The sequence below is a fragment of the Apis laboriosa genome, unplaced genomic scaffold (genome assembly GCF_014066325.1).
Source record: "Apis laboriosa isolate Shangri-la unplaced genomic scaffold, ASM1406632v1 scaffold91_cov154, whole genome shotgun sequence".
Classification (NCBI taxonomy): Eukaryota; Metazoa; Arthropoda; class Insecta; order Hymenoptera; family Apidae; genus Apis; species Apis laboriosa.
The window spans coordinates 664753-691748 of record NW_025224773.1 but is presented as its reverse complement, the minus strand read 5'-3'; the positions used below and the strand labels follow the sequence as shown (position 1 = coordinate 691748).

Here is a 26996-nt window from a genome sequence, read left to right as displayed (position 1 = left end):
TTGAATTTGGTGGAAACCGTCTACTAATCTCGCGAACCATTGAATTTGTCTTGTAGAGAACACGAATATTGTACGATACTTCGAAGAAAGAAAGATTGGAATGTTGATTAGATTAAGGTTATATTGAAACACGTTAGGATGTGAAAATAAGAGAATAATATAATGTATGAATATTTGAAGGATTTTTTTTTAGAATATATTTTTGAATACATTGAAATTAATTTTTAATAATTTGATTTATTGATAAAAGATTTAATGGATTTGAAATTAAAATATAAAATAATGTATCAGATATAAGAAATATACGATCAATTTTGTGATATAAGATCTTTCTTTCTTCTTTTAATATCATGTAAAAGAATATTTTTCACATATAAAAGTATATCAATATATGTAAAAAAAGAAAGACGAAATTTTTCTTTAATTGAAATTTAAATTGAAATAGTGAAATAGACTTTTGATATTGATATTTTTATTTTCTTTTTTACAGGTATGTACTGCTCCATTTTGTTTCTTGACTGCGTATGGGGATTAATTAAATGTGCCACGAGAGTAAGTACAATTGCAAAATATATCAAAATATAAGAAATTTTAGAAATTTTGTAATCGTAACACACGAAGGATACCGATTTACGAACGAATTTATGAAAACTATAAAGCAGATCGTGAATTTTGTGTTTTGAATATGATTCGATATACGTAAAACATGATCGATCAACATCGAAACGATAACTCATATCAATAACATATAAATATTCGTGCGGTTAAACTGTTTTAGACTTACAACAACAGTTTTACGATTATACGAAGCGTTTAACCCACACAAAATGAGCTTCCATTTTCACGTATCCCCGCAATACTCTGTTTTTACCATGTAATTACTCGTACTTGTTAATTGTCCGCGTACATTCAACGAATTTCGTGAACGATTAACGCGTGAATTTACACGTTTAGCAAACATATCGTTCCCGGAAAAATTTGACCTACCAATTAATATCGTACTAACAATTTCCCTCTAATCGAGAGAAATTCGATCAGAACCAATCAACTGTTGTTCTATAGCAATAAAAGGTGATACGAATCACCAAATTCAAGATCAATTATAATATTAATTTTTTAATAAAAAAATATTTTATTCCTCAAATAGGGTAATTAAGTAAAATAATTTATTAAAGGAATTTTAATTATAATAAATAAAATTTGATTCATTCACTCAAAATTTCTTACCAGTTTCAAACATTTGGACAGTATTACAATTTTACCTTGAAAAAATTAATTTTAAGGTAATTAGAAGTGTGCTATTCATGCGTATCCCATTCTCCAATTATCTGTTGCCGTGTTTACAGATGCATTGTATCTATTAACCTGCCAATAATTGACAAATTCAGGAGATTTCTGGAAATGGAGGGGAAAGCTCGTAACGATCGCAGATTGGTGCGTCTTCAATCCCTTGCAACCAGAATCTTCCGGAATTGCCTTCCAACGCTGATCTATGCGTTCACTGCACCACACTGCAGTGGCCCGATATGTCACTGCAAGATCGTCTCCAACAGTATCCTCCCGAGACATCGGATCCCAACGATTGACCTGGTATCTCGTTCCTTTGTGGAAGATGAACGAGCATTTACATGGATCTCGCATTAGTACAATTACTGAAAATTTATTATGGCCAATGATGATTGTCCGAATATATGTCATTCGATCATTTGATGATCGTTCATCAATTGATAGTGGTAAAGCAACAGTTGAAGCTTGTTGGACGATTTCAATTAAGTCAATTTGTATTATTTTTCCTTGTCAATGTTCGTTTTGAATAACTGTAGTTGTAGATTGGTTCATTGTGTTTTAAATTGGTCATTGAGATGAGTATAAAATTTCTGAACTTTCTTAATCTTAAACATTTATTTATTCTTGAATTTTGAATTTTGAATATTATGAAATCTAAACAATTTTGATGGACTAAATAAACTAAATAACTCAGACAATTGAAATAGTTGTGTTGTGTAGAATCATTTTAAATTTTTAACTGTAGTGTAGTATATATACATGATAAATATTATCATATAAAAATTATGTAACAATCAAGGAATTAAAGAGACTTAATTTCTACGTAAAATCAATAATTTTACAAGAATAATTTTCTATTCGATTTTTGAAACGGATTATTCATTGTTGACATATTTTTGAAAGCTCAAATCCAATAGAGAGTGTTTCAAGTGGATTATTTTGTATATTTCAACCCTTTGTTGTATTATCCGTAAAATCGATATTTCTAATCCTATTGTATCCTATGTATCACGAACAACGTTAACATTATATATCACCATCTATGTTATCCGTTCGTGACATCCTTGCTAATATTATCGTGCAAATATTTTCCATATTCGCGACAACATAGAGAGAACTACAAAAAAAAAAAAGATCGATTTTGTAAGTAAACATTAACTCTATTAGAAATTTTGTTTGAAAATTCATAAAGATTTTCAAATATTCAAGGATATGCACGTAGAATTGTTAATGACACAGTTCTCTGAGAAAATTCCTAGAATTTGTACGATAGGAAAAAAAAATTTTTAAACATTGGATTGAAATTGCATAATGATATTTCGTTAAAATTTGAGAAAAAAATAGAAACGGGTGCGTGTAAAAATTTCATATCAGAGGAAAATAGGGGGAAACTTGATAGGTAACGATATTATGAATTCGATGTTTTGCAAGTGAATGTAAATATTTGACGAAAATTCGTTGAATCGTGGAATTAATTGCTAAAAATACAGAAATTTTATACGAAATTAAAAAAAGAAAAACTATATGTAACTATGTACAGTGTAAAGCGTTTCGAATCTTTCCACGGAAATTGACAACGCGTTAAAGAGTTGAATGTCGCGCGACGGGAATTGAAATTCGGTATTCTTGGATGACACGAAAAAATATAGGGCGTGTCGTATACAGGAAAAAGAGAGAAAGGAGTGGGAGGTAAATGGAAAAGAAAAAAAAAAAAGAACGTGCAGAAAGAAATTCAAGCGATAAAAGGTTGGCAACTCATTTAGAATCTTTCTCGTTCGTGTATATCGGCTTTGTCGCGGCAAGAAAAACCTTTCCCCGACTCGTTTCCCGCCTGCATCCCAGTTAATATCCTGTCGTGGCGTAGATGTTTGCGACTGATCCAATTTCATACTTTCCTGTCAAGTTCAACTGCTCTCGAGGCTGCGCTTGGTAGAAATCGGTGTTCCTAGACATGTCGATGTTTCCCTTCATTTATTGCAAACTGTGATCTAAATGCGTAGTTTTACCATGATTTTATCTTGATTCCGTGTATTGATATAGATAACACTTGTGGTTTTCTGTGAAATATAAACATTTAATTACATTAGATGCAAAAATTAATATAAATATTGGTATATATATTGGTTAATAATGCTAAATCTCATTATTAGTTGTCATAGTGTTAATTTTATCAAATAAAAATTAATCAATTTTTTATAAAACAATTTTATAACATTGTAGAATTCTAAGTTAAATTTTTTTGAATATTCTTGAATTGTGCAAAATAGAAATTGCAATTTTTAGTCGATACTGTATAATTATTCATAAAAAAGAAAGAAAAAATAAAGATTAGATATTATAACCTTACTAAAGATTAAATGTTGACAGTAAGTAGTTTAATGAGAATAAGAACAATAAGCATTTAAATTTATGAACGAATATTCAAAGAATAAAAGAACCACAGAGGAAGTTGAAAAGAAAGAAAGAGAAAAGTTTGTTACGTATAATTAAGTACATAGACGATTAAGCACAGCCTAATCTGATGGAGGTTAATGTCACACGTAATGAAAAATTTTTATATATTTCACAGCGTACTATGGCGAAAGAGTTCTTTATTTGAATATTTTAAAACGAAACACAAAAGTTCTGAAAATACAATAAATTATTAATTTGCTTTTCAATGATCTATGATTTAAAATATTTTCTAATCTAATTCTACATAACCATACTTCAATAACGTTTGTATCGAATCGACATCGACATAAAAAATATAATATAGAGAAAAATATTAATACCTTATACATTTCCCATAAAGATTTTTCACAAAATTCTTTTATCATATTAATTAATTTTAAAGATGTATGGAATTTCTTAATTATTCTTAACAATATTCCAAAAATACACTCACAATTCTTCAAAGAATCGACGGAACGTAGACACTAATCTCGAGACTCGAGAGTTCGATAGTAATCGCACTAATACATTCGAGAGCTCGAAACTCATAGCTCTGTCAACAGTCTTTAACCGATCGTGTCCGAATATTGTCGAATCATTCCGAAGTCGTCGAAGCCCGATCCTGTCCGAAGTTTTCCGATTCATTCCGAAATTTGGATTCCGGAGTGTGGAACGTTCTGACATTGTTAATTCTTTTTACGTCTTCATTTCACGTTTTTCATATTTTCCCACTCGAACGGAACATTTTCCAACAACCAAAAATTACTTTATTCTCCAAATAATAGCATTATTATCGAGAAAAAAGAGGTGAGTGCCACATATTGTTCGATTCTTATAACGTCGTACGTGATATGTTAATTACTTTGACAAATTGCTCGTCAAATACAATAATGTAGCGCAATTTCGTTACAAAATCGAAGTCATAGCGATAACGAAAGATCACGGGAAACGAAATGTCGTGCGTTTCTATCGAATCGACATCGACATAAAAAATATAATATAGAGAAAAATATTAATACCTTATACATTTCCCATAAAGATTTTTCACAAAATTCTTTTATCATATTGATTAATTTTTAAAGATGTATGGAAATTCTTAATTATTCTTGACAATATTCCAAAAATACACTCACAATTTTTCAGAGAATCGACGGAACGTAGACACTAATCTCGAGACTCGAGAGTTCGATAATAATCGCACTAATACATTCGAGAGCTCGAAACTCATAGCTCTGTCACAGTCTTTAACCGATCGTGTCCGAATATTGCCGAATCATTCCGAAGTCGTCGAAGCCCGATCCTGTCCGAAGTTTTCCGATTCATTCCGAAATTTGGATTCCAGAGTGTGAAACGTTCTGACATTGTTAATTCTTTTTACGTCTTCATTTCACGTTTTTCATATTTTCCCACTCGAACGGAACATTTTCCAACAACCAAGAATTACTTCATTCTTCAAATAATATTATTATTATCGAGAAAAAAGAGGTGAGTGCCACATATTGTTCTATTCTTATAACGTCGTACGTGATATGTTAGTTACTTTGACAAATCGCTCGTCAAATACAATAATAGCGCAATTTCGTTACAAAATCGAAGCCATAGCGATAACGAAAGATCTCGGGAAACAAAATGTCGTGCGTTTCTATCGAATCGACATCGAAATTCGAAATAGTTGATCCCTTCGCGTCAGTCAAAGTATATCCAGCCATAGTTGTTCCTTTGTCGCTCATCGCGAGTCAATTTGTCACAAAATGTCTCCGGTTCTATGTATTCCCACGAGACGCTCGTCACGACCGATTGATTCACCATTTTGTTTCTTTCTCTAAAGTTAAACGACGTTTGTGTGGTACGGTCAGAGAAATTCATGGAGAAAACTCTTTCGGAATTTCGTTTAACTTATCGACAATGATTGATTGATTAATTTATCACGGGTGTAAAGATGAATAGATCAATGGCGCAAATAAAATCGGAGCTATTTCGACCTAATTTACATTATTTCGAACGATGATTAGCCTTTTGCGTTTTTGTATTGATGAGTCACTGCGATTCGCTAAACATTTATGTGATTAGAATGTTATAGTTGCGTGGTCATTTGCGACCTTTGATGTTGCTTTGCTCGATTTCGAGTTACTCAATTAGAAATGTTTTGATATTCCTTGAAGTTTAGTTGGTGTATTAGAATATATGAAAATGACTTTATGTTATATTAAAATATATATAGCTTCGTTATTAATTAGAATATATTTAATAGATATTTGATCTTAGGATTGGGAACAATACTAAATAAAATATTAAATATTATACTATCTTTTATTTTATTTTTTAAGATTATCTATATTTTTATATCTATATTTTTATATTTATATTTTTAGGAACTAAATGCTTTCAAAGAGAATTTATATGGTACATGGTCATACATTTAAACGGAGCATAAATGGTATAAGTAAGTAGATAAATGACGATTAGTTGGATATTACACGAATTCGCTTAATTATGTAATACTAGATCTCAAAGCGAAAATCATCTAAAATTACATATCATGTAAAATTGTATTAGAAACTTCAGTTGAAGCAACTGCATGTTTTAGTTTATCTTTGTGTAAATGGGATTTCATTGAAATTTTTTAAATACAAAACTATATTTCACAAAATTATATTTTATAATTATACATTAGTATAAAACAATAACGATCCGAAGTAAAATAATTAGAAATAACTTCTTTGTTATTTTTTTATGCTAATATAATAAATTTTCTTTACACTTTACACACATGTATATTGCAATTATAAAAATACAAACACATTTAAGAGTAAAACTCTTGAAAATTACAATTATTTGTATTCTCAGTATATTATCTATTATTAAATTAGTAACTTTCGAGAGTTTTATTTTCAAATATATTCCTAATTCTAATAAAGTTAGAAGTATTATTTAAGTATGATAAAATTTCTGATTCCATAAATACTTCAAATAAATAGATTTTTATCATTTATACTATTTTAAATTTAAATATTTTCAAATCGTTCTCTTAGAATAAATTAATATTAAAATTTCATAATTAATTAATTTTATTTGTACATAAATCACCGCGTTGATAATGATAGATTATAATAGTAATCGATATATTAATTATCAATGGAAAATTAACATAGAATTCGTTATATAGAAGTGAGTATCGTGTAATATATAGTATTGCACGTTCCTAACAAATAGCATTCGTGTTCTCTGCAACACTTTTCGCATAGCATTCCAATGTCATGGCAAAAACTATCTTATTTCTTTCCCATTCTTTGTCTTACAGGTTGTACGCCGCCAGTTGAACGAAATATTCGAAACAAGCGAAACGATCACAAAGTACGTCATACCACGGGCTAAATGACATTTTAATTAAATCGCTTCTACGACCGGGTCTCGCTTTTACGAGACAAAGAGCTAGTATTTGCTCGGTAATTTATCAAATTTGGAAAGGAACAGACGAATGAAAATTTAGTCTGTATCGTAATTACTTGCTAACATTTTAGATCAACTGTCTCTAACTTCTGATTCGTGAAAGTATATTATTTTATAGATAATACTATTTATGAAATACTATTGTTGTTCAATGCAAACGCAGTATTCTATTTTAAAACAATGTATTCTTTCTTTCAATTGCAGAAACAATGATCCTAATTAATCTATTAATTGCCACCTTTTTTTCTTCGTTATGCAATTTTTTAAATAATAATTTTAATATTTAATTTCAGTTATAGAATCTTAATTAATAAACGTGAAAATTAGGTAGAAATTCGAAAAATTCTAGCATACTATCGCATTCACGATCCTTAAAATGGACAGTTGAAAGTAAAGCGGTTATTCATCGAAGAAGTCCATTTAAAAATTCCTATCTCTCTTCATTTTTTTCGAATATTATTCCCCGTGCAATCTCGTTTCACCTCGGTTGAAAACACAGCGCGAGAATGAAACGCTTCAAGTGCAAACTTTCTTACAGAAAAGTTACCTGGAAACACAGAATTAAAAGTCACAGCGGAAGATAAAGCTATCCGGAGTCTCGTTAAAGTGATACATCCCCTCGAGTTTTCCCATTCACGCTGCACACTCGTCCACAAACATACCTACACGTATCACCAGCCACCATTTACCAACCCAGCTCGTCGCCAATTACAATCACGGCCGCCCCTTAAATCGCGATCGAACGAATAGAACGAAATTACGATCTCCTCCTCCCTCCTCTCCCTCCTCTCCTTTCTCCTCTCTCCTCTCCTTCCTCCTCTCTCCTCCTCTCTCCTCCTCCTCCTCTTCCTCCTCCTCCTCCTTTCAAAGTCGTCGTCAAATTCGGAATCTGTCGCATTCAAACCTGTCTCCATTAGTCATAGCCGAGACAAGGCATGTTTCTAAATTGGACACGCTCGTAGACAAGGCATCGTGATGCCCGAACGCGTGCTAATTTTCCAATTTCCGATGTCTCGAACCCTATAATTTACCTTGTCCAATAACTTAGCTCGACCTATATATATATATCGATAGACGAAAGGAGTTAACGAGAGATAGAGAGATAGAGAGAGAGAGAAAGGTGTGCGAAGTCGGGAGAGGGGAAGGTAGCAATGGTAGCGGTGATCGATCGTGGTCATAGGGAGATAAATTTTTATCGGGCCAACCGAACAATGGACAGTAATGAATATGAAGTTCGACCGATTGCACGGGTTGATCCCACGGAAGAGCGAGCGGCTGATTAAAGTCGTTCTTCTTTCTCTATGGAAACTAGGGCAGGGAATTTTGCCTGGCGTTAATACGTAATACGGATGACACGGCGGTCAATTTTCGGGTGAGCGCGTGTTGCAAGTCGAGTGCACACGGTTGCTCGCGCCTCGAGAGCGTAATATCGCGCCGCGACGTCGGATGAAATCCTGGAGAAGCTTCATAAAGACGGTGGCTTTCACGAAATTAATGCACGCAACGGCCAGCTCCTGACCTGGACCTGGGAAATCGGGAAATTCTGTTCGCCATGTCACTAATTTCCAAGCCGTTCGCGCTTGGAGCTTTTCCATCCCTCGGGCAAGCTTGGAATTTTCTTTAAATGAATTTATTTTCATCGGACCTCGGTTTACATCTCCTGACACAGTTCCAGTTTTTTAGAAAGTTTTGTAGAAAGAAGGGATATATCGGTGTCGTCACGGTTTTAAAGGAAGTCGAGAAGCGTTTCTTACGTTTGCGAGCAAATGAATCGCTAAGCGTTTCAACGAGAGAGAGCTTGAATGGAAGCGCCGTGGAAACGCGATAATGATGCGCTTTTTAAATCGTTTATTTAAGCGACGCGGAATATGCGCGATCTTACGTAGAAAGATTCGAGTTTTATGTTTACGATTTGTAATTAAGGGAAATGATATTTGAATCTTTATGTTATTTATGTTATATTTTTTAGTAATGTTGGAAAATTTCAAATTCTCTTAGATTTCATAATGTTTTAAATTTTGAAATTTGTATAATCTAGATATATATGTATATATTTTTTCAGTAGGATTAGAGAATTCTCGTTATTGGATTTTAGTGAGATAGATGGCATCGATATTTTAAATTTTGAAATTTAAATTTTCGTATGAATTTTAAAATTTTTTTAAATTATACATGTTTTTTTCTGTAGTCCGTATATTTTAGTAAAATCTGAAAGCACTAGGATTTTGGTACGCTAAATAGCATTAAAGTTTAAAAATATTAATACGAATATTTCAACATTGTTTATTTTCAAGAATTTTAGATGATTTACGTGATAATGGATTTTAATATATTATTTAGAGTTTTATTCAGAGCATAGGTTTATTATTGAATTTATTAAAATTTTTTTCCTTGAATTGTATCATATTGTTTGGAAAATCTTTGCAAAATATTTATTACATATTTATTAAATAAAATACGCGATAAAATCTTCGATATTGAAAGATCTTTGTTAATAACAAAATTGAAAATAATAGAATAACTGAATATTTTTTATTTGATAGTACGATTTTTGCATTAATTTCAATTTATTTATTTATCACGTTAAAATATTTAAATGCGTTGAAACCAATAAATATATCGTTGAAGAGGATATCATATTTTTGAACGAATAATTTTTGGTTTTCAAGTTTCATTTCCTTGAACTAGATGCGGTTTTTACGACATTCTGCATCGTATATGATAATTTTTATACACCTATAAATACATGAAATATAAGATCATTCACTTACGATCCCAACTTCGTATCGGGGCTATATTTTCGATATATAAAGTAAAAATATTTCTGATATAATATTCAAGTGCCATCCCGCGATACAAAGTTATCCCGTTGAAACGAGAAAAGTTTTCTCGAAAAGGAAGTACCAACGGAACTTTCTCATTATACCCGGTTTTAAACTACACGGGAGAATACAAAGAATTCGTAAATACGTGGCAAATACGGATGCAGAGATACACATTTAGCATTAATAAAACTACCACTATCTTTCACTCCGTTATTGAATGAAAACTCGACCCACTTTGTACTCGTCCCAACGTCTAATAAAACTTCGTTAGAAGAAACAGCACGGAGAAATTTCTTTTTCTTCTTCATTTGATCATGATATATTTCTTTAAATCGACAATTTTTATAAATGTATAGGTTCAAAGAACTTTAGAGAAACTCCAAAGGAAGATTATTATTAGAAGATAATAATCTATTCAATTTAATCCTGTAGCCGACTGTAATATTACCTTTCAATAATTTTACGTATATAAATAAGAAATATTTAGATAATTTTTCTTCCTTGATAGATAACCAGCAACATATGTTAATTGCACAGTTTAAGCACAATTTAATTCAAATATAATTTCAAGAAATGCAAAGAAATGCAAGAAATAAATAAATCCACAATTTATTCTTTCGAGAAATTCATGGATAAATCTATAATTGTAATCTATAGGTCGAAAAACATTGTCTCGAAGGAAGGAAGGTGAAAAACCGTTCCGTGTCGCACCGGTGCAAATCGAGGAACAGCTTTTTGTGATTTATTCGCGACCGCTTGGATGCGTGTTTTTGGAGAGACGAATATTCGAAGGAAGGTTGCGCGAAACTGTTCGTAAGGCGCCATATTGTTGGATCTGTGCACACGGAGACAGGTTGAAATATTTATGCCGGTTTCTGCTTGCTTTCTAGCTGCGTGCAAACTGCACGCGGTCCCCCTATTGTTTCCATTAGGACACCTGAGTTGCCGCATAATACCACCTCCGCTTTGTCGAATCTTTGTCTCGTCAGCTTCTACTTACGGCGCATCCATCCGCGAATTTGTAACTACAGTGGAACGAGCGAAGTCACGCGTAAAATGGACGAATCTCTGTCTCGTTCTCCGTTTATGTTAATGCAAACGCGACGTGCACGCGTTTTAAAGACGCGATATTCGAGAAAAAATTCAGTTTCGATTGAAAGAAGCTTTTTCTTTTTTTTTTTTTTTCTTGATTGAACGTGTTTTTAAAACGTGTTTAGATTGACGTTAATTGTCCATTATATCTTAATTTTGTTAATCAGATTTTAGCAGTTACGAGTTCCTGTATAAAAATATTTTCTTATTGACAATAGTTAAAAATATGATAAAATACGGTAATGAAATCGTTTAAAAATTGTTTAAGAGTCTATGCTCCTTTGTAAACGAAAATATTTTTACTCGTTTTGTTCAAAGTCCGTTTCTTTGCTGTTTTTCATTTCGTCCCTTTTCCTTTTTTTTTCTCCCATTCAAACTTTTCTGAACGTTTCTCAAATTCTTACTCTATATCTCTTTTATTGTGCGTTCCTCGTGCATTGTATCTCTTCTTCACGCTCTTCCTTTCTCTTCTACATCCATTTCGCTCTATCCATGTACACGCTTTTATCATTTCAGTGCGCAGTGAAAGAAATAGGCAGGAAATAGAATTGTAAGCGTCCGCAACTTGTGACAATTTTTCAGAATATTCTGCTTGAATGGCGTTTATATTTCTTTATTTTTTTTCTTCTTTCCTTTTTTCTTTCTTTTTTTTTTTTTTTTTAAACTCTTTTTATATAGTTTCGATGAAAAATTTATCGCGAAAATTCCGTTTCCATTGTATTATTATTCTTTCCCGCGTGAAAAATAGATTGGAGGTCTACATAAAAAATGTTATTTTGCAGATAGATGATATCCCGCGCAATTACAAACCCTGTTATTGTACTCTTCGTCTTCTATTTTTGTAGAAAATGGCGATTGCATGAATATCAAATAGGAATTTGAAATAAAACATTTTACCATTCTAAATTCTAAATTCTAAATTTTCCTTTGTGTCATATTCGTTTATTATTTAACTAAATTTAACTAGATCATAGAGTTTACGCAATTAAATATTGAAACAAATATTCCATAAACTGTATGTCACGACAAACTATTATATATAAAAAAAAATATATATTTCCTCTTTCGAAAAGAAAAACGATAAAATCGAGCTTATTTGTTCAAAATTCATTAAGCCAGACTTAATAACTTTTGTCCCCGTTGAAACGGAAGAATGACAGTCGTTTGGATTCTGAGACTCTCGATTCTATGGAAGCCTTCGAACGAAAAATATTTCCCCGGCGTCCATTTATTTTCCGTACAACAAATACAAGGTTGAATGGAGAAACGACGCGCTTCTCGATTGCGCTTCTTTGTATAACTCAGCCTGCATCGCAAATCAACTATCTCTCCCCTTTCCCACACTCATTTTCTTTCAGATACTTAACCCCTTTTGTACGAGCGACGAACTACGAGGAAATTGATGTCCCTGTAAAACGTTTTGCCGATTAAAGGATCGGTCACGATTCTCTCTCTCTCTTTCTCTCTTTCTCTTTCTCTCGTTCCTCGAGTAATTCGCCCTCTTTGTCACGTGAACAGAGCGTGCTCGACGAAACAAGTTTCGACGGAGAGAATATTCTTAGACTTTTGTAGGAAAATGAGAAAGAATTGTATTTCATAAAAAAAAAATTTCGAGTGATTTAATCATTTCTATTGGAAAATTGGATTGGTTATTAGTCTTAAAGATTTTATAATAATTCCATAAGATATTGTTTTGTAATGTAATTAAATTTCCAAAATTGGTATAATTATTCCTCTTCCAAGATTGACTTGTTATCCATTTATTTTATTTTTCTTTATTTTTGTTCATTTCATTTTACAGTTTGGGGTTTATTCGAATATTTTATTCTAAGTAGATTGCAAATTTTGTTACAAAGTTGATTACAAAATTGTAATTTATTATTTAAATATCCATTATATTTAATCATTATTGAATATTATATATTTGGAAGTAACAATAGATACGTTCGATGTATTATTATTTTTCTTCAAACGAGACGATGTTACGTGAAAGAAGAACTTTTGTACAACCTAAGTTAACTGTTGTGTTCGACGAGTTCGAGGAAAGCACGTACGGAAATTGAAAAGTTAAAACTGAAATCCTTGAAAAATAATATAACGAAGTCTCTTGAATGAAAAGGATCGATAAGCTTTCACGAAGCGGATTTTCGGTAGAAATTTATGAACAAGGAACGTATTTCGCGTGGCGAATTCCGAGTCAAATAAATGAGCATCGAAATTTCAATTTCGAAACTGAGAGGAGTATGGGATGGAAATAAAAAGGTGGAAGTTCGCGTCCCAAACTTTCACGATATCGTCGAAAAACTGAATAAATATTAGAATTTTAAAAGCATCCTAAAGATTCTGAAAGAAACTTCTTACTAGTTTTAAGGGGAGAACTACTACGGCCATTGAATTATTCCGACATTATGCGAGTTGCACATTGGTTTCAAGAGCACATTTGTGTGCGAGGAACAAGCTTTTACCCAAGCCTTGTAACGAACTTTCCACCGTCTCAAAAACCATAAATTGATATATAGGCGTCGAGCAGCAACGCAACCTGCCCCGTCATCTTACAAAGTCGCTTCGTCGATAAGTGACACCCGTGACTAAGTAGTTCCAAACTAGATGGGTTTTACTAAAAGGTGTCGGAAAGTTTTGACGCCCCCTTTTCATCGATAAAATGAATATTTTTGCCCATATTCTACATCGATAACCTTCATTCGTTCCCCTCAATTCATTTCGCTATTCACCCTCCTCCCAAATATTTAATAATTATTCTTTAATTAATATTGTATCCTTATTTATTGCCACGTATCACTTTTGCATTCGAAAGGTTACAATCATCGAATAACTCGTCAATATTTCGATCGAGAAATAACAACGTCTCCTCTAAACCTCCTTTTGTAATTTGTGACAGAATCTGATACGCTTTCACCTATATATATACGTATATATATTACACATTATTCATTATGAATATTTATACTCGGCAATATTACTTCCCTCATCAAAGCGTCTCCTCCCTCGATCAATTTTTCAGAGATTTCACAAAGTTTTTTCAACCCACGGAAATGAATAAAATTGCAATCTCAATGATTCATCTTTCGATACAAGTATATCGTCGAAAGAACAAACAAACGTTCCCTCCTCCGCAATAGAATTAAAAATACATCGAGTACGTCGCATTCGCATTTTCTCGTTTTCCATCCGAAAACGGCTCGAAGATAAGGCCGAGCAGCGTACATGAATCATTCGGAAAGGCAACCAGTTGGTGGTGGATGCGTTGCGGAATCGGGGCAGCCTAGGAGGATTAAATATTTCGTACGACAGGCTGCCATTAAATTATCCATATCAGCCGCACTATACGGAAGACGAATCCTCCACCTCGATTCGAATTCCCACCTTGACGAACGTTGTTACGAATTTAAAAGGCAAAAAGAGGGAAACAGAGAGAGAGAGAGAGATAGAGAGAGGGAAATGAGGGCAATTGGAAAGAAGGGAGAGGAGGAGGGTGATTCCTCATGTAAAAGTAAGTTAGAAAGACTGAATAGAGTTTTTGCACGTGAGGACTTGTTCCCGGAGGAGACGAAATTGAGGATCTCCCAGGTACACGTGTACTAACTAGAATCAGTGGAGAGACAGACTCTCGATTATCCACGTGGAGAAAATTTCCGGAATATGAGATATATACGAGGAGAAAAAATTTTTTTAATTTTCAAGATGGTCACGAAATATCCTCCTCGAATTAAACCTGTTAATTAAATCTTCATCCGTAGCATTTGAATTTTCTATTATTCCTCTTGTCCCTCCAAAATTACTTTTTCTTCCAATCATCAGAATATTTAACCTCCCATCTTATTCCACCAAGGAAAAGAAATAGAAAACGTCGTAGAGATCATCCTTTTATTATTATTACAAGTAAATAAGAAGAATTGTCTTTCATTTAAAAAATCAAAAATACAAAAAATTATTATTCAGTTCCTATCTGAGATTACGAAAAAAAAAAAGTATAGAAGAAAGGGTTGGAGATCACAGAAACGAAACATATTCGACAATAGCCAGGTCAAGGGGGCGCGTTTTGCTCAAAGAATCTGGTGAAATTTGCGTGGCAGCAGCATTGACGTCACGATTATACTTTGGGCGGGGAAACGCGAGGGAGGAAAACTCCATTCTCTTTACGGTTCCATCCGTGCCAATTCCCCCCTGAGTGATGTTTCAACTCAGTGGCGACGTAATCCGACCGGATAACAATACTCCGCCATTAAGAGGCGCGTTTTGGGAATACTTGGGAATTATATCGCACGTTTAAATATTTTTCAGCCGCAACGGGGACGTATTTCACGCTCGATTTTTCAACCGGCGGATTTGAAGCCGAGGAATCGTCGAGGAATTCCTGCCCAGCTTTCCGCCACTTTCCCTTGCCACTTGCCTGCTTCGTCGATCCTCGATTCGAATTCCTTTCCTTGTGTTTCGTTCGAAAATTGATCGAGCACGAGCTAGGAAACAGCTTTTCTATCTCTTTCGAGATAGCCTTTGCTGCTCGTCGCAGCCACGTCGATGTCGTCTTCGTTCGATTTACTTTACTATACTTTTGGGTTATGGAAGATTGGATCGTAGGCTGTGAATAAAAATAAACAGAATTATGGATGAAATGGAGGATATGGGAAGCGATGAGAGAAATATTAGATATACGAATTTTCAATGAAAAATGAAACTTTGATCGATTCTCTATTAAAGATAATGTAGAATCTATAACAAAATTGTTATCGTGAAATTGCAAAAGATTCTAAATCTAGATGTGCAATTATTCATATGCTATCTCTTACATAATTTCTTATTACAAGAAAAAAATCGCTTTGAAGATAAAGAAAAAAATATATTTGTATATTGTGGAAAAATATAATTTTCTTCCGTATTCTATTTAATTTTGTTGGACGACCATTTTGATATTTCAAACAGATATTGTTACATTATGAATTTCTCGTGTACGATCGAATGTGAATGAAAAATACAATAGGATGAGCCATTGTTACAATATAAAATATCTATAAAATTCACGTGTCTATTTCCAACCACCGTGTCGAACACGAATGTTAAGCCAAAATCCACAACCATTTCGAAGACTTCAATTTTCATTCAATGGAAGGTCGCGATCAATAATATCAAGAATGGGGATGATATAAATCGAGGCAAGAATCGATGAAACATTACCACGATACTATAAACTTATCGTACGAATTAACACTTTGGAGAGGTTTAAATCACATGCAGAAATAGGAAGAAATACGTCTAATTTTTCAATATTCTTAATTTAAAATTTTTCGAATGAGAAAAATCAAAAGTAATCTCGCTTCTTAATCTGCTGTTGATTCGAGATAGGCGAGAACATAGTTTGTCGAATATAGAGGAGCAAGTTAAGTTGCAAGTTTCTATAGCGTTGTGGAATCGAATTAACACGGTTTATACGGTGAAAAGTTAAGGGAAGTTGAAGGGAAGAATTCAAACTGAGTCCCTTCTCCGCCAAAGACTTCGAAAACACGCAAAAACTAAGGTGAGAGGATTGAATTGGACGCGCGCGAGAAGCCACGTGGAAACTTATGAAGTTGCTTTCCGCGTTGTTGCTGCTCCTCTTTCGCCTCTTCTTCTGTTCTCTTTGTCCGCCTTCTGGAAAATTTTATCGACCCATTTTTTTTAAGGTCAAAGCGAATCAACCGTGGCTCATAAAGGAAAATCGAATGTAAAGATTGGTGATATTATAGGATTCGCGAGAGAGATTTTAAATCATGGATTATTTCTAATATAGTTTTGAACTAGAATTAGATTGAAGATCTGATATAAATCATTGATTAATTGATAATTAATAATATGGAATTACAATTGAATCAAATACACGTTCTAAATTATTAAAAGAATACAGTATTATTAGATCATGAATTATTTCTAAAGGATATGATGTATATGATTGTATATGATGAAAACAATTTTTGATAAATATGCTTATAATATAAATTAATGATTAATTGATAATAATATGGAATTTGACTTACAATTGAATCAAATGCATCAAATTCTAAGGTATTAAAAAAAGTTCATTTTTAAATATATTCGAATCTTTTTCTAAAAGATATCGTGATCATTGACTTTCACCAAATCTTAAAATAATCAGAGATAAATGAAAAAGGGAAAAATTGATTGCTTACATTTGCACATCTCGCAATTAGATCATCGCAAAAACGTACAAAAACATCGTCTCACGTGTGTAAACTGCTAAATATCATCGCCGTAATATCTCGTTAATGGTGCACGTTTCGTGCACGCGGGACATAAATTAAAACGAAGTTGGCGAGCGTTTGATGGAAGCAGGGGGGATTAACAAAAAAAAAAAAAAAAAAAGAAAAAAGAAAAACCCGACAACAACGCGTGCACGAACAATTCGTGTTCATTGTTTCCATTTTGAAATGGGCGTCGATCCGGTGATCGACGTTTATCGTCGCCCGACGTGCGCGTCCTTAACGAGCCCGATGGTTTTCGCACACTGTTTACGGGTCGTCCTCCGCGTTTCGATACAACTCACGCGCGAAATTCCGAAACTCGGATCGATCCGCGTATCAATTTCACACCAGCTGTCCGATTACTGTGGAAAATCATTCCACGAATATTCTTTCACGTCTCGCTCTAATTCGCTCCAGTTTGGAACTCGAGACCTCGAGAAAATCGGCAAAAGTCTTTGAGAAAATTCGTATGAATGTTTGTAGATAGATTATTATTATCTCGATACCATAATATTATATAACTCGAGTGAAATGATATTAGTTGGATAGTTCGTGGGATCATGAAATTTGAACATTCTAGTGAAATCTGTAAAGAAACGTGATCTTTTGTTTGTAAGAATTTAAGATTTAAAGGGGAAGAAAGGAGTAATGGATGGATGTCGGTGTTCACTTCCGTTTCGATCCACTGTCGATCCGCAGACACACGCGCAGGGTCGAAAAGGATGTAATAACCGGCGCGAGGGCGAAGTGACACGCTCGTTCTCGTCGACTTCGATGACTCGATTTACGACGTGCTCGGGGCAGCCGGTTCGATTCGATCACTGAGACTTTTATGCCGTGATATTTCGCTTTTGTCGGTGTTTACCCATGATCGAGTGAGTCTTATATTCAGCTTGAAACTTCATCCCTTATTTCTTATTTCTCCGGTTAAGGGAAATTGCATTTGTAAATAATTTACACTTTCGATCTTAACCTTCATTTCCTTCCTATTATTACACTTTTTAAAATTTTTATTCAATGGACCTTTTAACTTTTAACTTTAAAAACGAATGGAACGTTATTTGCCAACGAATTTTAAATTTGAACCCTAACATTTTAAAATTATATCTGATTCATTTATAAAGAAATAATCGAATTTTTGAAATCAATCTATTCACTTTAATATCGCATTCCAAAAATTACTCTTTTTTTCCCTCCTCTGCAACGAAAAAACAAATTTTGCATTCGCGTTTCAACGGACGATACGGAGAAAGGGTGAATCAAAATCGAATCGTCGTCCGAGAAATATCCGAGCGCATCTTTTGGAGGGCCATCGATTGGTTGCTTATTAATGTCGAGATACGGCGGACGTCATTATTTCGAGGGCTCGCCTTCGAGCCCCATGCAGATTCATAAATCCAACGGCACGGAACGAAAATTTATGCCCGGTACGTGGGGTTGGCGCTCGATCAGCTTGCAAACCGTATCCACGAAACGGGGAAAAGCATACTCGCGTGCGGATTTGCATAAGTCAGCCGATACGGGGTACCCGACCCGGCAGATGACGGTTCCGTGACATGGGGCGTCGTAACGCAGACAGAAACGATTTCCAGTTACCTACGCGCGGCGTGCAACCGAGAGAACAGAGAGTGCGGTATCGTTGGAAGGGGATTGAATTGCAGATATTGGACGCGTAATAGACTAAACTTCCAGGGAAGTAAGAGGCAGGTTCGACGTGTTCCAGGATCGTTCCAACTTTGCTCGTAAAGTGTGAGTTTAAGGTTTGAGAAACTTTTTGCCTGTAATTATTTATTTTCGAAGTCTGGGACGGAGGATTATTTATTTCTCTTCGAGTTCACTTTCTTCGAGAATGTTGCGTGGACGCTTCTCCATTCGTTTTTCTGGAAAATTGGAAATATTTAGGGGAGATTTCGAGGAGACTGTGTGTTTTATTATTCTTTTCAGGATCGAAATAGTTAATTTGGAAATTGGATTATGAGGATGTTTCGAAGGTTGGAGGATTTTTCGAAATAGTACACGAGGTAAATATTTCTTATTCTCTTTCGTTTGTTATAATTTATATATCAAAGTTTCGTAATATAAATAATATTGCTCTATTTCGATATATCTCGATATACATACAGAAATACAATAAATAGATTTAAGATCTATCTCAAAAATATTAAAGGAACATTCGATTCTTCGAAGAAGAAATTTCAAAAATTTCATTAAAAATCTCGAATTTGCACCAGCTCGAAATGTCACGAATGATCGTGTTCAATCATCGAGATTTCATTTACCCTCGATATTATAGGATTAACTCAAAACCATCTCAGGCTCGAGAAACACGGAACGTCATTATAAGACCAGCATCGAACCTTGGACCGTAGAGCTAGCGGGCATCATGAGTCCAGTATCATCAGGCTGCGATCTACGCCAGCACCTGACCGGACTCGTGATATAGGATTTGCGGTGTGTTCGAGGTCTTACGGTCCAGAAATTCATCCATGGGCTGATCGATAACGGACCCTCTGTGTTCGATGCATCGTGATGATCTTAGAGCGAACCGAGCCGGTTATAGGATAAATCGTATAGAGTGAATTGGTCTGGTGATGTAGGATTTATGGTGTTCGTGAGGTCTCATACTTCGTGCAATGTTGATTACGCGATGTTTGGATCGCTATATTTCATGTTCTGTGATTTTGCATTACGAGAAAACTTTCTTTTAATCGAGATTGTTTAAAGTGGAATTTTATTTTTTTCTATTACTCATTATCTTGAATTGTACATTTGTTCAATTGATCGTTTGTTCAGGATTAATTATTTTAAATAAATATAAATATAATATGAAAGAAAAGAAATCATGGTTTTATAGATATGGATATAGTGTTTAGTTGTAGATATTTATTGAGAATCTCGTTACGTCAGATAGTTGTATTTGTAAATATCTTAATAATATTTTAAAATCTCTTATATTTTAATATTTTCAAAAGGGAAATAATCAGAGAATAATTCGTAGAATGTTTCATCAACATAGTTGCTACCTGCAATGTATCGAAAGCAAATTAATTTACGAGGAATTGCTCTAATGAACGAGCGATTATAGTTATTGGCTACAGTTATTCTCGATCACTGGATATAAACGTTTCGCCCTGGGCGTCTATAATCGTTTTAAAGGTTAATAAGCATTGCTTCCCCGATGCTTATTATAAATTCTAAATTCTTGTTATTCGAAGTATGCAACAGAATTTAATATTTTCTACCGAGTTAACCGGGAAAATATAAAGAAAATATGGTCTTACGATTAACGAATATTTTTAATCCTGGACAATGCTCTATTAAATTTCAATATTATATCGTGCGAAACTACGAAAGCAAGAGAAAGAATTTAATCCAATAGGTACTTTCATTCGCGAGATAATTTCGATAAACAAAATAAGAAAAAAAGAAAATCATTATTTTCAAAACAATGTCAACACCAATATTTGCAAAAACTACTAAAAAAGTATCTTACCATTAATGAAAATAACAATTCTTATTAAATTGAGAAATGAAACAATTTCAACGATAAAACTACAAAACAGGCAACCGTTCGATTAAAATAATAAAATTTGAAAGAATATCTTCGTAAAGATGATTTCAACTCTTGCAAGTATATCTTACCAATTAATAAAAATAACAATTTTTCATCAGAATCGTACATCAAACTTAACCTAAATACAGGAACGTCTTTTCATTCGAATTAACAAATACACCCTTCCAATATTAAATCCTCGTCCCGTGAAGGAGCCAATAACGTGGTGTTAATATCTCAAGAAGAATGTTTATAACGTTTAATAACGTTCTAATTCTTTGGTCTTGAAAGGCAAATACAATATTCACGCCACTTCACGTCACGGTCGCTTGCAGTTCAATACAAGCACTTGTTACGGTGCTTCGAGTCTTTTTCCCTTATTCCCACCCCCGCCGTTTCCCGGGGCAATAATTTTCTAGTGCGTTCTCAAAGGGTCCACCGTGCGGTTTGCCTTTTCCACCTTTGAGCTTGTTACCTTCCCTTTTTGCTCGGCACAGGATAATTAGTACGTAGACGAGGAGCCTTCGTTCTGTTTGGGGGGAGGGGGGGGGGGAGGGGGAGAAAAGGTAAAACAATTTTCTTGCTGCGTCTCTCTGCGGCGAACGGATTAAAAGCTTCTGGATTCTTTTTTCTTCCAAGCTTCTTTTTTACGCGCGTGAAGAAAAAAAAAAGACTTGCGCGTGCAGAAAGAGGCAAACCGGTCGTTTAAACGTTGTTAAAGGCTCCGTTAAATTTTCCGTTTTCGCGATAAATAAAGGATTTATTTCTCCTTACGATGAATTGCATCGAATGTTAGCGAAAAAAAGTTTTTTTCTTTTTTATTTTTAAATATAGAAAACGCGTTAATAAGATGCGTGGCACATTTTTGAAAAATCGATTCCAAAGATCGAGAGAATTGGTTTGTTAAAACGTCGATCGAGGGTTATTCGTTAAGTTGCAAGCAATTTGAATTTGCGTTGGAGATAGATAAAGCTGATTTATCAAAAATGAATATATGGAGTGCAAAAATAAATCGAAAATGTGGAACGATAATTTTAGGAGGCTTCGTTTTTGAGAAAATCGATTCTGTGCTTCCTTTTGATAAAATCGATCGAGCGTATATTTTTATGCACTCATTCACTTTTTTAACAATATTGCAACATTGTGATTTTTCTTTCACTATTTCTATCATCCAAGTAATCAGTTTAATCAGTTTCTGAATTGATATAACTGTAAAAAAAAAGAAAACACATTAAATCACAATTTTCAAGTGCATGCGCATAAAACTTGACGCATTAAAATATTTTAAATTCTACTTTTGAGAAAAGTTTAAAAAGTTCCAAAGTTATTTTTTTAATCTAAAATTAGATTCAGTTTATTCTTTTTTGAATTTCTCAAAAGTGATAAAAATTACAGTTTCACACGTATGTTCAAAGGACTAGATAGAACATTTTAATTAAGAAGGACAGTATAATTTAATATTCCAACAGAATATCTTTTAAATTATTCCGTGTGTTGAAAAAATATTTGCTTGTTGAAAGCTTGTTTCTTTTCACGCCCGTCTTTTAATTTCTCTTTTTCCCGTTATACTATTTTACTTTATTTTCAAGTTATAAAGGTAACGAAAGTATTTGCCAAAAATTTCCGCTCTCTCCTTCAAGCAAGAATTTTTCATAAAAACGTACTAAATACTTAATCCACTTTCCTTAAAATTTTAAAAAAGATCCGAAAGAAAATGTGAAAATTTTCCCTTAATCCTTCCTTTATTAAATCTTAAAAACTATTACATATTAAATGCTCCATACATTGAATAATTCGAATAACGAAATTTTAACGAAGAAAAGCATCAGAGCAGAGAATATAACCAAATACCCTGTTACAAGATTATAAGATTCCTTACACCCTACTCCATTAACTCCATTAAAAACTCGAAAATTTCCACTAATTTTCCAATAATTCACATTTTCACATCAAAGCAACAACAGTTGCAACGAGAAACGACAGATCGTCAACTCTCCACCCTTACGAAAAATCGTTACGCCCTCGAAACACTGATGCAACAAACGGTTGCATTCCAGCCGGATCGATGGATCACGAGTCTCGTTCGAAACTCTGCTCGTCAACCGTCCCGCCAAATTGTGTTCTTTTTGTTTCTAGCCGTGCTTTATCGGTTAATCGCATTGGGAAACACGGGCCGCGCCATTGTGATTAACTACGAACAACTCGGGACATTTCTCTCTGTTTACTCGTTCCCCATCGTGTATGACAGGTGATCGTGATTGGAGCGCGCCCAATCATATGCTTGATCGCTTAAATTGGCGATACCAGTTTGATTATGAGATATGCGACCCGGTGATTCAACTGATTGCGATTTCCGCACGAACGGCCATTTTCCTGCGAGCTATGTTTTCTTGCCCTCCCGATACTTTGTCTCTTTGACGCTCTTTCTCGCGGCTTTCCACGAGTATTCTTTCAATATTCCAAATTATCATGGAATAGAATAGGTGAAATTGGAATGGAAGGAACTGTATACACCTTAGATGCGTTTCATTATTTTTCGTATATTTTGAATAAAAGGAGAGTTTTTAATTTCGATATAAATTAATTCCTTTAACGCTTTCCTCTAAAGAATGGAAATTTTCTAAATAACAAATATTTCTATAATACTTCGACTAATTAAAACTGATCCCTCTGTCTTACATTTTCGAAGAGACGCACATCTAACTTGATCTTGCCCAGGAATCGGATGTCGTTCGATTTAAAGCCCCATTTTCCTACGGCGTAAAACCCCGGCCATCGTTAGATCCATGGAAAATCTTCTTACGGCAAACGTTTCGTGGAAATTCCGCTGGCTGATCGAAGCGTTCCGGCTTCGATTCGGCAGCAGATCTTCCTCTCGAATTGCCCCCGTGATGGCGCAATTCCAGAGTTTGCACGGAGGATGGTTTAGACCTGGACGTCGAGGCGAGGTGATTCCAAGACGAACGAGGACCTGGTCTGTTCGCCCGCCTCGAAGATTCTCATATTAGGCAAGGTTTCTCGTTTAATGGACAGCGGTGAAACGGTGTCTGCCGTGGTCATTTGGTAAATGGTAAATGGTTGCGTTTGAACACGTTTAAAGGGTAATACAATCCCTCGGTTGTTTTATCTCTCGTTGTACCCTCCTCGTGCCAAATTGTTTGGGATAAAAAATTCGTTGCTGGAAAGAATATTTTTTCCCTCTTTAAAGGGTGTAATTTAAGTTGTATTCGGTATTGTTCTTGGTTTGAAGAGGGGTTGGGTGAAGTTTGAGAAGATGTCTAGGGGAAGGATAAGACGATAGAGGAGAAAAGAATTTTAATAGATCACAATTTTTAAGTTTATACTTTCAAGTAAAATCAATTTTTATGGGGATGGAGGTCAAATATAAAGATATTTGATTTATTATTCAGATATCATAATGCAAATTATATTTTGCATACACTTTGTAGATTTTTGTACAACTTTTGCACAAATGAATGAGCATTGGAAGTCTATTGGTAAAATAAATAGTAGAGATTTTAAAATTTTTTAAAATATTATAGTAATTGATAAATATTTACAATTACAATTATTATCCTTCGAAAAAGAAGTTAGAAATGTGTAAATTACAAACTTGTCAAATCTGTAATCATTAATCGATAAACTATAGAAAGAAAAATAGAAATATAGGATTACGGATACGCGAAAAACTTTAAAATTGACTTTTTAAATTACACAAAATTATGAAATGTCGAGAGATGCAAAAACTGGTTGTCTTTTGGCTGAATAACCGAAATACAGATAGGGCTCATTTCAAAAACTTAGAAACAAACTGATCTATCGTTGTTTGGCGAGAAACAAAGCACAATAAGAATCTTATTGAAAGAATCGAAATCTCAGATTCGTTTGATGCATGATTTGCGATATTTATTAAAAGCGAAATATTCCATCAATAGAGAGAGAGAGAGAGAGAGAGAGAGAGAGAATGTATCGTTCGATTCGAAACTAAATTGAAAAAATAATAAATTGATAACACTCTTCCGACACACTTCAATATCAAATATCGCAGTGCAACTTTGCAACCTACTTTGAAAATTTCGATGGAAATCTCGCGCTTTACGCCGCGTCGAACGTGATAACCTATTTCCTATATATAACGAAAAATTCAACAGCTCTTCGAGCTTAAATTTCAATCTTTCTTTCTTCCTTTCTTTTTTCTTTTTTTTTTTTAATCTATTCTTCCACTCCAAATAAGCTGTTATAAACGACACTTCGAATTCCCTTTGACGTTTCAAAGGCAACACACCTCTCGTGTTCACATCACGATATCCCCTAATTTAAAAGAAATTCGCCGAAATTTTATAAAATCTATTGCACCTATTGTGACGTACATTTTGCACGAATAATATATATAATATAATTAGAAAGAAAACATGTATAAATATTGAACATGATTGAACATATTGAAAATATAATATTCGTCGTTAAAATTAATTGCATTAGTTCTATATATATATATATACGATTCATAGTTGATGATACCAGAGGATAATCGTTTCGTTCTCAATTTATAAATCGAAAAGAGATGATAGACCTCTTGGCCAATGAAAATCGAAGTTTGTAGAGATCGAGATTAACCATTTGCAAAGAAACTTGGTCCGATTTTTGTTGTTCTCTCTGAGGGGGGAGTGGTTATATTTATTTAAGAACTTGGAATTGCCTCGATTCCCCGCCTCATCCAGTGGCGAATCGATTTCGATCCGATGATTACGGGTTACAAGTTCCATTCGTAAGATTCGAGCATTTTCATCGTTGCCGCTGTTTGCCTCCGATAATTGTTATCGGAATAGCAATTATTGTTTCCTCCGCTCTTCCTCTCAAGGAACAATTTGCCGTGAATTAATTAATGGTCAGATGTAAAATGCATATTCCCGGTTATTGAATTCCGTTTAACGGGTATATATCGAAACTTGTGCGTGTAAATTTCTTCTCGAGGATTTTTAGAAAAGTATTTACAATATTTTCATTGTAGAGATTGGACACCTCGTGGGATAAAAATCAATGAAAATTGAAGTGTCGTATAACAGAAATTTTGGAAATATAAATATAAATATCATTAAAAAAAAAGAAAAAGGAACGGAGAGGTGATTTCTTGAAATGTAAATCAAATATTAGAAAGAAATTTTCACGAGTATTGATCCTTTAATCCTTGTACTTTTAACACAGCCTATTGCTCTAAATGCTGAAAAAGAAGAAAAACATTTTATTAAAATCAAATCATAATACTCTTAGAATATGTTCATCGCCGCAATTATTCAAAATATTTATTCCGAGACAATAATATGTTTTCATCAAAATTAACATGTGATTTATAAACCACACAGTTTATACTTAAAAGGTTAAGTATATTGTTGTAAAATTTCAAGAATGCTTTCCAGATTGAATTCCATGATTTAAACAAAACTTGTGATTAAATTTTTCAACAAAGACGAAGGTATTTTCGATTTTTCTTTTAAATATGAGGATAGAAAAGGATTTATTCTTCGATATATACGCGAGCAAGAATAATAAATTAATAAGCAGGCGATTACGCATTGCTGTTCCGCGAGAGAATAAACCCATAAGATACGCGATATCGATTGCATATCAGACAGGCATCGTGTCTGACTTCCCATGAATATCCATTGGCCCCAATGACAACGGACGTCCTCGTATAAAGGACGCGTGCCGAATGCGCGTGACATTGCGAGATGTTCAATCAAAGTGTCGCTTCATTTCACGCCACTCTCGCCATCTTCGACAATACGGGCTCCATAAATAGTCCCTCGGATGGAGCGCCTCCCCTTCTCCAGGACGTTGCAATGATTTTGACGAGATAATTGAAAAATTGATAGCGTTGATGATTTCGAAGCTGCAAAGATTGAACGATCACGCAATGATCCGGATTTAATTGGAAAGAACGGATTCAATAATATTGTTCCAATTTTTCGTTCTTTCGCTTGATTTGCTCGAGTTATAATATACGACAGGTGATTCGTACGAGTTGTAAAATTTACGAATTGTTATAGTAATTGTACAATAATTGTTTATTTTTCTTGGATAAGCTTCAGTATTTATCCAAGA

At 33.9% G+C, this 26996-nt stretch overlaps 1 protein-coding gene and 1 long non-coding RNA gene across 12 annotated transcripts in view; both read left to right on the top strand.

Moving 5' to 3' along the window:
• Positions 1–26996, top strand: part of LOC122719620 (hemicentin-2) — a 401244-nt gene that overhangs the window by 110843 nt on the left and 263405 nt on the right. The gene's annotated exons all lie outside the window — the stretch shown is intronic.
• The window catches only part of LOC122719622, an 87750-nt gene continuing 65144 nt past the window's right edge, over positions 4391–26996 (top strand). For 2 of the 3 annotated variants that reach the window (XR_006347663.1, XR_006347661.1), the window contains exons 1-3: positions 4391–4527; positions 4864–5205; positions 6093–6163. This is a non-coding gene — a long non-coding RNA (uncharacterized LOC122719622). Of the gene's footprint in view, positions 4528–4863; positions 5206–6092; positions 6164–7021; positions 7329–26996 lie in introns of those variants that run through there. The other variant, XR_006347662.1, reaches the window with a different exon arrangement.